We start from the raw sequence: 14,908 nt of genomic DNA, 5'->3' as shown, positions 1-14,908 counted from the left end.
GATCCAGCTTTTCAATGATTATATCGTGGAGGCGAAGCTGGGCGCGGCCGCAGTCATATGCAGGGAACTTATTGGCAAAAAAAGGCCAAGAGGACACATCCATAGGAGGCCCCCCCAAATAATAGTTTTTTCACCCAGCAATGCAATGTCCGCAGGCCTAAATAACAGCCCCCCTAGCACCAAGTGCTTTGCAGGGGGTAAGTCCGGGCAAAGCTGTATATCAGGGCATCTAGCAGTCGCAGAGTTTGGGGGTCCACAGAGAGCGGAACAGTACCTCAGAGCTCATTATCATCAGCCACCAACCTCCACATATTAATTCTCTGCTGGTAGAGCCAGAATCCAGAGTTCTGGACTAACTACAGCCACCAACCTCCACAGCTTCGGCACAAATTCATCCAGAATACAAGCACCACAGCAGGTCGTCAGGGTATCACGTCACCATACATCATACCGTATCCATGCGCCCTCTACCGGTGCCTCCGGAAAATGAAGAGAGGAAGAGCCCCGCATCTGCCGACATCAAACGGAGGGATCCACTTCTCCCATCACGGACCAGAGGTGAGTATCAATGTCATTTCTGGCACAGCAAAAGCAGCAAAAACCCCGCTCCGGTGTCTCAGCAGGGTTGCCTGCACTACAAGCCAGATCTGCGCCGGTCACAGAGAGGAAACCCGCACCGAGGTTCATCCAAACACCTCCAGACACTCCTCCAGAGCAGCTGGTGGCTAGGCTCAGCTCCACATGGCAGGGCTAAACTCGGCGTTCTCCAGAGTGCACATCGCGGCTCGAGGCAGGAGAGAGAGAGAGAGAGGGCGGCAGGAGGAGGAGCGCGGCACGCACCTACGTCATGCCGCTATCTCCCATGTTGTTATCAACGCTCAGTTCAGAAGCCTGCATCTCTGATGGTATGGGGTTGCATGAGTGCATGTGGCATGGGCAGCTTGCATGTCTGGAAAGGCACCATCAATGCAGAAAAATATATTCAGGTTCTAGAACAACATATGCTCCCATCCAGACCCTGCATTTTTCAACAAGATAATGCCAGACCACATTCTGCATCAATCACAACATCATGGCTGCGTAGGAGAAGGATCCGGGTACTGAAATGGCCAGTCTGCAGTCCAGATCTTTCACCTATAGAGAACATTTGGCGCATCATAAAGAGGAAGGTGCAACAAAGAAGGCCCAAGACGATTGAACAGTTAGAGGCCTGTATTAGACAAGAATGGGAGAGCATACCTATTTCTAAACTTGAGAAACTGGTCTCCTCGGTCCCCAGACGTCTGTTGAGTGTTGTAAGAAGAAGGGGAGATGCCACACAGTGGTGAAAATGGCCTTGTCCCAACTTTTTGGGGATTTGTTGACACCATGAAATTTGGATTCAACATATTTTTCCCTTAAAATGGTACATTTTCTCAGTTTAAACTTTTGTTCAGTGATTTATGTTCTATTCTGAATAAAATATTAGAAGTTGGCACCTCCACATCATTGCATTCAGTTTTTATTCACGATTTGTATAGTGTCCCAACTTTTTTGGAATCCGGTTTGTACTTTGAGGCTTGAGCCACCGGGTCATAGCATTTGGAGAAATTGGACCCTTTTGGTTTTTTTGTGCTGTGCTGCTTGTAGGTGGCAATAGGTAGATAATTGGCACTGCTTGGTAATCCAGAGTCCAGGACAGGAGCATGGAGCAAGAGTTGGCAAACACGCATCTTAAGCCAAAACCTTCATATTTGTCTCCAATGAGGCCTAATGCTTAACAGTTTCCATTCTCTCATTTAGGCCTGAGGGCACAATGCAATAGACATCTTTACCCTGAACAGGATGGCAGTTGTTCACCTGTATGTTCAGGGCCCAATAAGACATGGAATTGTACTGCGGTCAGCTACCCTTACAGTGACCCAAGCCCTGCAGGCTGCTGACCATCTGACATACTGTTAACGGTTTCCCTGACTGAAACTCAGAGGTGATGCTCACTCATGCCTCTCTCTAGATCACTCGGCCCCTTCCCTCTCAGGAGCCATGGCTCATTCCCATATCTATCTCCCTCTGACACCAGGATATCATCCACAAAAAACACTTTCAGAGGGAGGGCACCCCTTTTTAACAGCTGCTCTACAGCTCCACGTTAAGCAGTTTTTGGCCACCAGGTTTTGCCCTTCCCTTGACATGTGATCAATGAACAACCACAAACAACAAGAAAACAAGTGTTGTACAGTCTTTAAAAGGAATCTGTCACCAGTTTTATGGAGTTCTAACTAAGAGCAACATAAACTAGTGACACATCTCTTTAGCAAAATGCTGGGTGACTTTCTTTAATTGACCCAGCCATTTTGCAAAAATCTTGTATTGAATAGCTCCAGGACATGCCAATGAGTTCCCATATTCATGAGCTCATGGCTCTCCCCACCCACCTGCTGCTGATTCATATGAAAAAAAAATTGTCAATCAGAGGCAGGTGGGTGGTAGACCACAAAGGTAGGCAGAGGCAGCATGCTTATTGCAGGTGGTATACTTTCCTGATGAGATGGGTTTTCAGGTTACTTTTGAAGTTTTAGATGTTGGGAGAATCTGATGTGCTGGGATAGTGAGTTCCAGAGCATGGGAGATGCACACAAGAAATCTTGTAGACGATTGTGCAAGGAACAGACAAGAGGAGAACAAAGAAAGATATCTTGCGAGGATCATAGATTACATGTGGAGATATATCTGGAAAGCATGTCAGATTTAAGGAAGGGACAGATTGTGGACGATCTTGTATGTAGTTGTTAGTATTATGAACTGAATTCGTTGGGTAATGGGGAGCCAGTAAAGCGAATGGCAGAGGAAAAACAAGTGGAGAGTTGGATTAACGGCTGCAGAGTCTAGAATAGATGGAAGGTTGTAAGGGTGCTTGATGGGATGCCACAGAGAACGATGTTGCAGTAGTCCAGGCAGGGGTCGACGAGGGCATGCACTAGCCTTTTAGTTGACTCAGGGGTGTTGAAGAACTTGAAGGACAGCAGACCTGTGAGACTGGAGAGAGCATAGTGCCATTAACTGTAATGGATAGGTCTGGTAGGAGGTCTGAGTGACATGGTAGAAAGATGGTTATTTCTGTTTTCTCCAGGTTGAGTTTTAAAAAGCGGGAGGAGAAGAATAAAGATATAGCTAAAAAAACACACTGGGATTCATATTTGGATATATATTTGCTAGTGCTTTATCTTTATGAATTACATTTTTGGGGGGACTAGAAAAATGCTATTCTGCCTTGTTTTTATTTTATTTTATGCTGTTTATTGTTGATCTAAATAAGTGTACATATTTATAATTTATATGCAGTGGCGTGCCTATTTTGAAGGTAGGTGCCAACATAAATTTCCTGAATTTTCCAGCAGCCACTACTAGGGAGAGCTTAGTGCAAAGAAATTATTTATAGCTTCCATTGATGGTAATGGTAACTGTATCAATTCCTATGAACTCCCTCTAGTGGTGGCTTCAGGCTTAAATTTTATAATATACTGTGTGAAGTGAAGCTGAGGATCAATGAATGTATTTTCGCCAGTCGTCTGCTGTAAATACATTGAGAAATATAGTGTACAGAAAGAGAGCCACATTTATGAAGCTCCTGTGCCCCTTTTTTTTAACATAGAGGTCAGATAAATTGGTTGAAGTGAAAATTATATTTTTAATTAAAAATGTCTTTGTCTTAAAAAAAAGGTAAATTTTTCGGGACTCGCACTTTGCATTCCATGTTACCTGGGCCTGGAAAACTGGGTGGGAAAAGGTGGAGGCCTTACAAGTTTTTCTAGGGGCACTATGAGATCTGTTTACACCCATGCTATGCTCTTCATATTACAATGAAAATCAGTATCCTTTTGGCATTGATGTCTCCTTTAAGAAATGTTTGTCATCTTGATCAGAGTTCAATCTTTGCTGCTATGTCCCATAAAAACCTCATGAGCTGACAGTTTTATAGCGCAATAGTTACACCACAGATACACAGCTTGAGGTGGAAAGCCTGCTAAAAATTAATAAAATAACCAACGCAAGAAGTGTGCTTTTTCGAATATTCGAAAAACAGCTGTAGAATTAAATTAAGTCATGCAGAAAAAACTAAATTGAAGCAGAGATGGCAAAAAACATGCACCACATTTATTTATTTTTTTATTTTCACTTCCCAAACTCCTTGTTCATCTGGACATTGCTGATCACAGCATTAGTACAAGATATCTTAGTACACCTGCTGGAAGCTATTTCACTCCTCACAACCCATTTTTGGCCAGCCTGAAATACAGTTTTAATAGAAAACACGCAATTATGAGGTTATTTTTCTTCAGGGAAAATCCATACTAGATCTTCTTAAGCAAAACATTGTATTATATTGGCTTGTATTGTTTAATGAATATTTAGCAAGAAAAATGTTAGACTGGTAAAAATAGCTTCTAAAGAAATATTGACTTAATTATTTCAGATAAAACCTTTTAGTGTTAGAAGTATTTGTCTTCCATTATATGATGCTTATTGAATTCAGCTTTTTTATGTATTTTTTATGTATACTGAAACGTATTGCAGTAATGATGTTATGTCGTGTTTGTGTATAGTTTTCATATTTTATGGTATGGTAGCAAAATGCCATAGCAGGTCATACAGTATTTTGCAAAAAATTTCACCCCCTTGGTGTTTTTCCTTTTTTTTTAACTGCACTATATCAATTTGGAGTATTGTGTCAGGTCTATTACATACAATCTAAATTAAAATCCATTTTAACTCAGGTTTGCAATGCAACAAAGCAGAGAAAAAGGGTGAGTAATTTTGCAAGGCATTGTAAATTAGATTTAACAATATCGTATAATCATATAATGATAATCATGTAAACATAGGCACTCTGCATGGTACTATACAACACTGTATTACAAAGATATCTTCCTTTATAACAATATTACTGTGTATGAAGCTTAACCTCTTGGGGACACAGGGCATACAGGTACGCCCTGATGTCCCGGTACTTAAGGACCCTGCAGCCCTCATTGTTATCTTCCTGCGGGCTGTGCGGGGGGGGGGGGAGCGCGATCATCCCGCCCACCCCTCTCATTTCCAGGATGGCCGAGCGGTGTTAGCAGAGTGTCAGAGTGCTTGAAACGGCTGACATCTGTGCTGTGATGTCAGACATTTAACCCTTTCTATGCCGTGGCCCATCGATCCCGATTCTTGACGGGATCACAGAGGGAGGGGGCCCCCCTCTCTCCCCATCACCCACTGCTCTGTTGTGGCAGCAAGTGATGGTTATCTTGGCAACCGGACACCTTCACAGGCTTCCGGCTTGCCATGGTAAGGCTAAGTCTGATCAGACTTCTGCTAAAGGCAGAAGTCTGATCAGACTAAGTGTATAGTCACAATATACTACAGTACACTATATAGTGTACTGTATTGTATTATACAGACATCAGACCCACCGGATCTTCAAGAACCAAGTGGGTCTGGGTAAAAAAAAAGTGAAAAAAAAGTAAAAATTAAAAAACACATTTATCACTGATTGAAAATTTTAAAAATTAAATGCACTACACATGTTTGATATCACCGTGTCCGTAATGACCGGATCTATGAAACGGCAATGTTAATTTTCCCGCACGGTGAACGCCATAAATAAATAAAAATAAAAACTATGATGAAATTTAAAAAACAGCTATTAATTGTTACCTTGCCTCACAAAAAGTGTAATATACAGAAACCAAAAATCATATGTACCCTAAAATAGTACCAACAAAACTGCCCCCTATCCCGTAGTTTCAAAAATGGGGTCACTTTTATGAGTTTCTACTCTAGGGGTGCATCAGGGGGGCTTCAAATGGGACATAGTGTAAAAAAAACAGTCCAGCAAAATCTGCCTTCCAAAAACCGTATGGCATTCCTTTCCTTCTGCGCCCTGCTGTGTGCCCGTACAGCAGTTTACGACCACATATGGGGTGTTTTTGTAAACTACAGAATCAGGGCCATAAATATTGAGTTTTGTTTGGCTGTTAACCCTTGCTTTGTAACTGGAAAAAATGGATTCAAATGGAAAATCTGCCAAAAAAAAAAAAACACCTAAAGGGTTAGCAAAGTTTGTAAAATCAGTTTTGAATACCTTGAGGGGGTGTAGTTTGTAAATTGGGGTAATTTTTTGGTGTTTTCTATTATGTAAGCCTCACAAAGTGACTTCAGACCTGAACTGGTCCTGAAAAAGTGGGTTTTAGAAATTTTCAGAAAAATTTCAAGATTTGCTTCTAAACTTCGAAGCCCCAAAAAATAAAATGGCATTCACAAAATGATCCAAACATGAAGTAGACATATGGGGAATGTAAAGTAATAACTACTTTTGGAGGTATTACTATCTATTATAAATGTAGAGAAACAGAAATTTGGAAATTAGCTAATTTTCCAATTTTTTTTGTAAATTTGGAATTCTTTTATAAATAAAATAAAAAAATTTGACTCAATTTTACCACTGTCATGAAGTACAATACGTGGCGAGAAAACAATCTCAGAATGGCCTGGATAAGTAAAAGTGTTTTAAAGTTATCACCACATAAAGTGACACGTCAGATTTGCAAAAAATGGCCTGGTCCTTAAGGTGAAAATGAGCCCGTCCTCAAGGGGTTAAAGGGGTTGTCCCATAATCAACCTATCTACAGAAGTGTCTGACCACTGGGATCCCCATCGATGATGAGAACAGGGGTCTAGTGTCCCTTGTTTGAATGGAGCAGCATATGTTCATGCATAGTGTTGTTTCATTTAAAGCCTATGTGACTGGCGAGGATAGCCTAGTGTTGTACTCAGCCCTCTCTGTCAGGCCCTCAGACCATGAATGGAGTGGAAATGCAGCCACTACTCCATAGTTCCATTCAAACTCTAGGGACACAGGTCTAGGGGCTAGACCCACAGCAATCAAGCACTTTTTACCTACCCTGTCGATAAGTAATGCATGTTGATTTTGGGACAACCCTTGTAGTGGACACAATTCCTTAAATTTTAACTTGACCGAATGAAACCACAAAGAAGGTATTTCAGTATCAGTACATCTAGTGAACTTATGTTTTCCCACTGATCAAATTCTGATATTCTATGTCTATTTTTTTTCTGCCTTCTATTTACTCGAAAAATCCATGGTTTTAGGTAATTTCCCATAAAACCTCAAAGCATCATTGCCAAATATAGCCTACTTGATTATTTGTTCACATAGTTCCAGAACTGTAATTAAATTATCCGACATACAAGAGCCCTTTTGGTGTTGGTATAAAGCCATTAAAACAAAGTAACTGGACCTCCAAGATCATGTACAATATGTCTTATTATGGAGAAGTTAAAAGTTCCTCTTTGTTGTGTTGTCACACAGCATTACTACTGTTTGTGGACATTAAAGTGCCTTTGAGTATTATGTTCATTTACTGATTCAAGCTTTCTCTCATAACCTCTGGGGTTCATGTGCTGAAATATCCCTGTGAGCAATGCTGCATCACTTACAAGTTCAAACCAGATTCTGTTTGAAATGTGTATCCTATTCTTCTCTTGTAAAAGGAATTTTCAAACAGAACATTCAATTTAGGAGATATTTCCCACCTAAAATATTTATAAGATACTAAATGAATTGCAAAATTTCCCATACCTCCTTTTTTCTATGAATCAGGAATATGATTATATTTTATAAATGTTAAATGTTACATTTTTACAGTGTTATCTTGAGCAATGTTTCCATTATAACACAAAAAATGTAAATTTTAAAATGTTTATGGTATTTCTGCAAAACAAAAAAAAGAATAAACAATCTATTTTCTGTTAGTGCTTTTTTGTTTTTATGGTGATGCATTTTAAATTGAAAGGCATTTAAAGATTTTTTTTTATCAATAGTAATTTATGGCAATTCTGTCCTGAGCCCCCCACTGGTGATAAGGCTAGAGAGAGCAATGGCTCCTTCACATATTTTATGCACACTGCACTGCTAACTAGATGCCATTAAACTTTCATTCAGTTACACTGTGGTAGCTGCACGGGAACAGATCAGAAGTGGTGCTATGAAGGAAAATCGGATGGGGCCTTCATTCTAGTGTTCAGTGGAGTGACAGCAGTCAGATTCCCAGTTGGGGATGGCCATCGCTTGCTTTTGTGGTACAACCCCTTCAAAGGGGTTCTCTGGAAATTATTTAAAATGGCCACCAGCAACCTGTCTAGAATGTGAGCTGGACCGGTTGCCTCCACTTGCAAAGCTGCCTGTGGGGGTCGGGTTGGGGGGAGGGTGCTCACGGCACACTATGTTCTGACACTTGCTTATACTACATATTGGTAGAAATATTATAGGCAGGATTGCATCATTGCCATCTATTGTATAGTAGTATAGGGGGCAGTGAGGCCTCACCCCCCTAGGCAGCTCTGCAAGTGAAGGCAACCAGACCTGCTCACTAGACAGGTGCTGGTGGCCATTTTAAATAATTCCAGGAGAACCCCTTTAACCACCTCCGGACCGCCTAATGCAGATTCGCGTTCCGGAGGTGGCAGCCCTGCGCAGAGTCACGCATATACGCGTCATCTCGCGCGAGCCGAGACTTCCTGTGAACGCGCGCACACAGGCGCGCGCGCTCACAGGAACGGAAGGTAAGAGAGTTGATCTCCAGCCTGCCAGCGGCGATCGTTCGCTGGCAGGCTGGAGATGTGTTTTTTTTAACCCCTAACAGGTATATTAGACGCTGTTTTGATAACAGCGTCTAATATACCTGCTACCTGGTCCTCTGGTGGTCCCCTTTGTTTGGATCGACCACCAGAGGACACAGGTAGCTCAGTAAAGTAGCACCAAGCACCACTACACTACACTACACCCCCCCCCCCGTCACTTATTAACCCCTTATTAGCCCCTGATCACCCCTGATCACCCCATATAGACTCCCTGATCACCCCCCTGTCATTGATTACCCCCCTGTCATTGATCAACCCCCTGTAAAGCTCCATTCAGACGTCCGCATGATTTTTACGGATCCACTGATAGATGGATCGGATCCGCAAAACGCATCCGGACGTCTGAATGAAGCCTTACAGGGGCGTGATCAATGACTGTGGTGATCACCCCATATAGACTCCCTGATCACCCCCCTGTCATTGATTACCCCCCTGTCATTGATTACCCCCCTGTAAAGCTCCATTCAGACGTCCGCATGATTTTTACGGATGCACTGATAGATGGATCGGATCCGCAAAACGCATACGGACGTCTGAATGAAGCCTTACAGGGGCGTGATCAATGACTGTGGTTATCACCCCATATAGACTCCCTGATCACCCCCCTGTCATTGATTACACCCCTGTCATTGATCAACCCCCTGTAAAGCTCCATTCAGATGTCCGCATGATTTTTACGGATCCACTGATAGATGGATCGGATCCGCAAAACACATACAGGCGTCTCCCTGGAGCCTTCCAGGGGGGGTGATCAATGACTGTGGTGATCACCCCATATAGACTCCCTGATCACCCCCCTGTCATTGATCACCACCCCTGTCATTGATCACTCCCCCTGTCATTGATCACCCCCCTGTCATTGATCACCCCTCTGTAAGGCTCCATTCAGAAATTTTTTTGGCCCGTTAGCGGAATTATTATTTTTTTTTCTTACAAAGTCTCATATTCCACTAACTTGTGTCAAAAAAAAAAATCTCACATGAACTCACCATACCCCTCACGGAATCCAAATGCGTAAAATTTTTTAGACATTTATATTCCAGACTTCTTCTCACGCTTTAGGGCCCCTAGAATGCCAGGGCAGTATAAATACCCCACATGTGACCCCATTTCGGAAAGAAGACACCCCCAGGTATTCCGTGAGGGGCATATTGAGTCCATGAAAGATTGAAATTTTTGTCCCAAGTTAGCGGAACGGGAGACTTTGTGAGAAAAAAATTTAAAATATCAATTTCCGCTAACTTCTGCCAAAAAAAAAAAAATTCTATGAACTCGCCATGCCCCTCATTGAATACCTTGGGGTGTCTTCTTTCCAAAATGGGGTCACATGTGGGGTATTTATACTGCCCTGGCATTCTAGGTGCCCCAAAGCGTGAGAAGAAGTCTGGAATCCAAATGTCTAAAAATGCCCTCCTAAAAGGACTTTGGGCACCTTTGCGCATCTAGGCTGCAAAAAAGTGTCACACATCTGGTATCGCCGTACTCAGGAGAAGTTGGGGAATGTGCTTTGGGGTGTCATTTTACATATACCGATGCTGGGTGAGAGAAATATCAAAATATTTCTCTCACCCAGCAAGGGTATATGTAAAATGACCCCCCAAAACACATTCCCCAACTTCTCCTGAGTACGGCGATACCACATGTGTGACACTTTTTTGCAGCCTAGGTGGGCAAAGGGGCCCATATTCCAAAGAGCACCTTTAGGATTTCACAGGTCATTTACCTACTTACCACACATTAGGGCCCCAAGGTATTCCGTGAGGGGCATGGCGAGTTCCTAGAATTTTTTATTTTTTGTCACAAGTTAGTGGAAAATGCTGATTTTTTTTTTTTTCATACAAAGTCTCATATTCCACTAACTTGTGACAAAAAATAAAAACTTCCATGAACTCACTATGCCCATCAGCGAATACCTTGAGGTCTCTTCTTTCCAAAATGGGGTCACTTGTGGGGTAGTTATACTGCCCTGGCATTCTAGGGGCCCAAATGTGTGGTAAGGAGTTTGAAATCAAATTCTGTAAAAAATGACCTGTGAAATCCGAAAGGTGCTCTTTGGAATATGGGCCCCTTTGCCCACCTAGGCTGCAAAAAAGTGTCACACATCTGGTATCTCCGTACTCAGGAGAAGTTGGGGGATGTGTTTTGGGGTGTCATTTTACATATACCCATGCTGGGTGAGAGAAATATCTTGGCAAAAGACAACTTTTCCCATTTTTTTATACAAAGTTGGCATTTGACCAAGATATTTCTCTCACCCAGCATGGGTATATGTAAAAAGACACCCCAAAACACATTCCTCAACTTCTCCTGAATACAGAGATACCAGATGTGTGACACTTTTTTGCAGCCTAGGTGGGCAAAGGGGCCCATATTCCAAAGAGCACCTTTCGGATTTCACAGGTCATTTTTTACAGAATTTGATTTCAAACTCCTTACCACACATTTGGGCCCCTAGAATGCCAGGGCAGTATAACTACCCCACAAGTGACCCCATTTTGGAAAGAAGAGACCCCAAGGTATTCGCTGATGGGCATAGTGAGTTCATGGAAGTTTTTATTTTTTGTCACAAGTTAGTGGAATATGAGACTTTGTATGAAAAAAAAAAAAAAAAAAATCATCATTTTCCACTAACTTGTGACAAAAAATAAATAATTCTAGGAACTTGCCATGCCCCTCACGGAAAACCTTGGGGTGTCTTCTTTCCAAAATGGGGTCACTTGTGGGGTAGTTATACTGCCCTGGCATTCTAGGGGCCCAAATGTGTGGTAAGGAGTTTGAAATCAAATTCTGTAAAAAATGACCTGTGAAATCCGAAAGGTGCTCTTTGGAATATGGGCCCCTTTGCCCACCTAGGCTGCAAAAAAGTGTCACACATCTGGTATCTCCGTACTCAGGAGAAGTTGGGGAATGTGTTTTGGGGTGTCATTTTACATATACCCATGCTGGGTGAGAGAAATATCTTGGCAAAAGACAACTTTTCCCATTTTTTTTATACAAAGTTGGCATTTGACCAAGATATTTATCTTACCCAGCATGGGTATATGTAAAATGACACCCCAAAACACATTCCTCAACTTCTCCTGAATACAGAGATACCAGATGTGTGACACTTTTTTGCAGCCTAGGTGGGCAAAGGGGCCCATATTCCAAAGAGCACCTTTCGGATTTCACAGGTCATTTTTTACAGAATTTGATTTCAAACTCCTTACCACACATTTGGGCCCCTAGAATGCCAGGGCAGTATAACTACCCCACAAGTGACCCCATTTTGGAAAGAAGAGACCCCAAGGTATTTCGTGATGGGCATAGTGAGTTCATAGAAGTTTTTATTTTTTGTCACAAGTTAGTGGAATATGAGACTTTGTATGAAAAAAAATAAAAAAAAAATCATCATTTTCCACTAACTTGTGACAAAAAATAAATAATTCTAGGAACTTGCCATGCCCCTCACGGAATACCTTGGGGTGTCTTCTTTCCAAAATGGGGTCACTTGTGGGGTAGTTATACTGCCCTGGCATTCTAGGGGCCCAAATGTGTGGTAAGGAGTTTGAAATCAAATTCTGTAAAAAATGACCTGTGAAATCCGAAAGGTGCTCTTTGGAATATGGGCCCCTTTGCCCACCTAGGCTGCAAAAAAGTGTCACACATCTGGTATCTCCGTACTCAGGAGAAGTTGGGGAATGTGTTTTGGGGTGTCATTTTACATATACCCATGCTGGGTGAGAGAAATATCTTGGCAAAAGACAACTTTTCCCATTTTTTTTATACAAAGTTGGCATTTGACCAAGATATTTATCTCACCCAGCATGGGTATATGTAAAATGACACCCCAAAACACATTCCTCAACTTCTCCTGAATACAGAGATACCAGATGTGTGACACTTTTTTGCAGCCTAGGTGGGCAAAGGGGCCCATATTCCAAAGAGCACCTTTCGGATTTCACAGGTCATTTTTTACAGAATTTGATTTCAAACTCCTTACCACACATTTGGGCCCCTAGAATGCCAGGGCAGTATAACTACCCCACAAGTGACCCCATTTTGGAAAGAAGAGACCCCAAGGTATTTCGTGATGGGCATAGTGAGTTCATAGAAGTTTTTATTTTTTGTCACAAGTTAGTGGAATATGAGACTTTGTAAGAAAAAAAAAAAAAAAAATCATCATTTTCCGCTAACTTGTGACAAAAAATAAAAAGTTCTATGAACTCACTATGCCCATCAGCGAATACCTTAGGGTGTGTACTTTCCGAAATGGGGTCATTTGTGGGGTGTTTGTACTGTCTGGCCATTGTAGAACCTCAGGAAACATGACAGGTGCTCAGAAAGTCAGAGCTGCTTCAAAAAGCGGAAATTCAAATTTTTGTACCATAGTTTGTAAACGCTATAACTTTTACCCAAAGCATTTTTTTTTACCCAAACATTTTTTTTTTATCAAAGACATGTATAACAATAAATTTAGAGCAAAATTTATATATGGATCTCGTTTTTTTTGCAAAATTTTACAACTGAAAGTTAAAAATGTCATTTTTTTGCAAAAAAATCGTTAAATTTCAATTAATAACAAAAAAAGTAAAAATGTCAGCAGCAATGAAATACCACCAAATGAAAGCTCTATTAGTGAGAAGAAAAGGAGAAAAAAATTAATTTGGGTGGTAAGTTGCATGACCGAGCAATAAACGGTGAAAGTAGTGTAGGTCAGAAGTGTAAAAAGTGGCCTGGTCTTTCAGGGTGTTTAAGCACTGGGGGCTGAGGTGGTTAAAGGGGTTCTACCACAAAAGCAAGTGATGGCCATCCCCAGCTGGGCAAGTGGAGGCTAATAGTCTTGCTCACATTCTAGACAGACCTTTAAGACCTTTAAGCAGAACCTGTCAGTTCAGTTAATATAGATAGTAAAAATAAAGTGCTGTATTGTGCCAATTCAACAATGCTCAATTTATTATATTTTATTTATTATATGCACTTTTATAGTGCTACTATATTCTGCAGCGCTTTACAGACATTAGCATCCAACTGTCCAACCCACCTATCAGTATGTCTTTGGAGTCTGACAATGACAATGAATTTAGGCTTCAAATAACAGATGAGAGACAGCAGAAAATTAATTTACATTACTATAAGTCACATGATTAAATGAGTATTGATTATAAAAAATGTTTGGCAGCGGGGCTTAAAAACATAAAAAAAGAGATACTCATCTGCAGCCTTCCCCTGTTACTGCTATACCGATGTTGCCTGGTAGTGATGGACGAACATCGGCCGGGACGGTTCGCATGTGTTTGCGATCAAATGTTAGCGAACCGTGCGTTTGCAGCGGGCCCCATTGACTTTATTGGCAGACGAACCTGAAAAACCTTCAGGTCATATTTGCAGCCACCAAATACTTACTAGAAGTGCACAAATAGTCCCACAACATGGACAGTGACATACCAGAGGGGGATCATTGGCAAAAATTCCCACAAAAAATATGTATTTTAATCAGGGGCCATTTTTATGAATCTAAAAGGGAAACTCAAAAATGTGCCCTGCTGGAGCCTAGAAAATTTTTATTTTACGCCACGGGAGTACAGGCCCCAAAAATTAGGTATTCACCTGACTGAAAAAAACTTGTGATTATGTGGCTGGAGGTACATTAGGCGGTCACTGGATAAAAAGTTTACTGTAGGCCAGTACAGGCCCCAAAAATTAGGCATTTACCTGACAGAAAAGAACTTGTGATTATGTGGCTGAAGGTACATTAGGCGGTCACTGGACAAAAATTTTAATGTAGGTCACTGGAGTACAGGCCACAAAAATTTGGCATTCGCCGGACAGAAAAGAAATTGTGATTATGTGGCTAGAGGTACATTAGGCAGTCACTGGATATAAATTTTACTGTAGGCCAGTACAGGCCCAAAAATTAGGCATTCACCTGACAGAAAAGAACTTGTGATGATGTGGCTGGAGGTACATTAGGCAGTCACTGGATAAAATTTTTACTGTAGGCCAGTACAGGCCCCAAAAATTAGGCATTCACCTGACAGAAAAGAACTTGTGATTATATGGCTGGAGGTACATTAGGCGGTCACTGGATAAAAATTTGACTGTAGGCCACTGGAGTACAGGCCCCAAAAATTAGGCATTCACCTGACAGAAAATAACTTGTGATGATGTGGCTAGAGGTACATTAAGAGGTCACTGGTTAAAATTTTTACTGTAGGCCAGTACAGGCCCCATAAATTTGGCA

The sequence above is a fragment of the Bufo bufo genome, chromosome 1 (genome assembly GCF_905171765.1).
Source record: "Bufo bufo chromosome 1, aBufBuf1.1, whole genome shotgun sequence".
Taxonomy (NCBI): domain Eukaryota; kingdom Metazoa; phylum Chordata; class Amphibia; order Anura; family Bufonidae; genus Bufo; species Bufo bufo.
This window is presented reverse-complemented; position numbering follows the sequence as displayed.